Below are 2,818 nucleotides of genomic sequence, written 5' to 3'. Positions count from 1 at the left end.
TCATTGTGGTGGCTCTGAGGTTCCATCTCTCGTCTGAGGAGATTTTTAACCCGAGTATGGGCCTTTATGAATATATCTCGTATATATTTAGGCTTATGTCTCGTCAGGCCTTTTATAACGGTTAATGACGTGGCGCTTCCTGACTCTTCGTATTTGAAATTTGAAACGACGGGCTATCCATTCTCGATATACAGTGAGTGAGCTGGCATCCCTATCACTTAAACGCTTCCATTTCCCCCTTTTCGTTTCAAATTCCTAGACCGAAATCATCATCATTTTGTTATTCGTCTCTCCGCCGTAAGCCAACTCCTTCTTTGAACTTTGCTCACACTTTCTGCGTCCGGAACCTCCACTTGCTGGGTTCTTTCTCTATCACAGCAACGCTGTCCGTGCCAGCCTATTCCAGGTATAGCCTTTAACCTCTTTTCTGGTTGTTGTTGATTGGGTTTTGTATTGTGGGTTCTGTGTTTGTCCCTTTTCTGTACCCATACTCTTAGATATTTTGTGATTTTCCTTCTAATACCTCGGTATGTCCCACCGAAAGGGAAAAAGAATTGTAGTTGAGAGCGATGAAAAGATAGAGGATTCCTATCCCCATTTGTTTGGACCCAGTGATATCATACATTCCTCTCGCAGTATAAGTCCCTCCTATCATAGGGATACCCTTGAATACCCTCGTCCAATGGCCACTTCACCTTTCCCTGAATTAGAGCTTGTAGGAAACAGAGGTGGACCCGCATCGGGCTCTGGTGAGAATCACAACTCTGGTGGGGTTGGGGTCCCTGAAGACGTAGGTGATGGTGAGGGGAGCAGTTTCGAGCCGAGCAGACCCCCTAAGAAAAGAAACCTTGGCCATAGGGTGGAGGCAGATTCCTACCATATTGATTATATAGCCTGTGCCACCACCCCAACTGACCTGTTCAAACTTAGAAATCTCTACGACATTCCTGCAGATGTTCTCCTAGTAATTCTTGGGAAAGATGATGTTCTTAGTCGGCCTCCGAGAGGATATATGACGATGCACCTGGAGAGCTTCAAACTAGAAGCTTGGTTGCCCCTTCAACGTTACTTTGCCAAGATACTGGGTGGTATGCACTTAGCTCCAGGTCAGCTACATCCAAATGGGTGGATGGTTCTTTCAGCTATGTATGTGTTATGGGAGAGGTGTGGATCAGAGGAACCCTCCCTTGTTGAAGTAAAGCATTTATACCAGCTGAGGAGTAGCCCGAAGGAAGCATGCTGATACTACTTTATGTCGAGCTCTGCGAAGAGGAAGCCGATCACCGGATTTCCTTCTTCATGTAAAAATTGAAAGAACAAATTCTTCTTTGCTGAAGGAAATTGGTGCCCAGCAGCCCATTCGCTTAGTAGTGATATTCACCTTCCAACGCGCTTTGTCACCCTAGGTCGTTTATTTATTGCCTATTTTCTTTCTCCGATCGTTACTTATTGGATTCTTTAACCTTGTTTGCTCTTTCAGAGTCGTGGGGTTTGATCAAGGAGTTTGACGACAGACCCTTGCTCCAGGTGGAGACTGCTTTGGTGAACGCGTCTACCTGCCAAGATCTCTTGTCATCGACTAATCTAGTCGATTCGCGTTTAGTGGACGTAGCTGCCGGAATGGATAACAAGATCCTCAGCGCCATGACTAGAAAGCGTGGTCGGGCTCCAAGCAGCTCCAGCAATCCTCCTCCCCCTCCTCCGAAGAAAGCCAGTGTTGGTCCTTCCAAGGCTTCTGTTCCTGCTCTACCCCCTCCTCCACCTCGTAAGAGCTGTGGGGAGAAAACTACCGACAAGAGTTCTGAGGTCAGCATTCGCTCTGGGGACCGATCCTCTCCTCTTCCGCCTCGTGATCAGGGTGACTACCTGACCCCGTATCAGAGGGACTATGGGAAGTCAGTGGGACCGAAAATGGTCCAGGACATTGAGAGCATGAATCTCAGTGAATTGGCTGGTTCTGTCCAGTGGGTCTCCTTCAAGATGGCTACTATAGTTTCTTGTTATAAGAACAGGATCACACGCCATGAGAGGAAGCTTTAAGCTGATAACTAGAACTTGAAGAAAAGAGCTGAGTCTGCCGACTGCTCGAAGGAAAAGCTGCTTGATCTACAGAAGCAGATCATGGACCTGGAAGAAAAGGTGGCTATGGCTGAATCCAACTCTACCAAACTTGAGGGTGAGTTGGGTGATCTGAAGTCTGATCTTCAGGCTACTCAAAGTGAGCGGGATACCTTGAAGACGACCCTTGAGGGAGAAATCAAATCTCTGAGTAAGCAGTTGGCCGAGGTGAAAGGCAAATCTGTTGATGTGGATGATCGGCTGGATGCAGAGTATGACTCTGGGGTTGCCTTCTGCTATAAATGCATCATGTCTGTGCTTAAGGAAAAATATCCCGAGCTTAATATGAGTAAGCTGGAGGCTGGAGTGCAGAGATATATGGCTGAGGCCGACCAAGGGAATAAGGAGCAGGGTGACCAGGATCAAGTGGAGGCTCCTTTAGATGGGGTGTAGGAGGGGAAAGCCGGGGATCGTGCTTTTGAAGTAGGTCAAGGGTCAGTGCCTACTCCCCCTGATGTTGCCGATCCTCCTCTTCTTGAGACTGCTGATCCTTCGACTACTGAGGTGGTTGAACCTCATAACCCTTAAGTTTATTTTTGTATAAATTCTAGACTTTCATCTGTTTTGTAAACATTTAAGTATAAATTTTGAATGCTTTCTGTGGGCTTTTTATTGTGGTTTTGCTTATGGATTGTTTCTGTAAATTGCGTTATCATATTTAGTTGGCTTTGCCTACTGGTCCTTTAATCAACTGAGCAGG

General features: G+C 46.6%; 1 pseudogene; it reads left to right on the top strand.

The window, feature by feature from the left end:
- Positions 1–529: 529 nt before the first annotated feature.
- Positions 530–2,511, top strand: LOC127901401 (uncharacterized; annotated as a pseudogene).
- Positions 2,512–2,818: the final 307 nt, after the last annotated feature.

The sequence above is a fragment of the Citrus sinensis genome, chromosome 3, assembly GCF_022201045.2.
Source record: "Citrus sinensis cultivar Valencia sweet orange chromosome 3, DVS_A1.0, whole genome shotgun sequence".
Classification (NCBI taxonomy): domain Eukaryota; kingdom Viridiplantae; phylum Streptophyta; class Magnoliopsida; order Sapindales; family Rutaceae; genus Citrus; species Citrus sinensis.
This window is presented reverse-complemented; position numbering and strand designations above follow the sequence as displayed.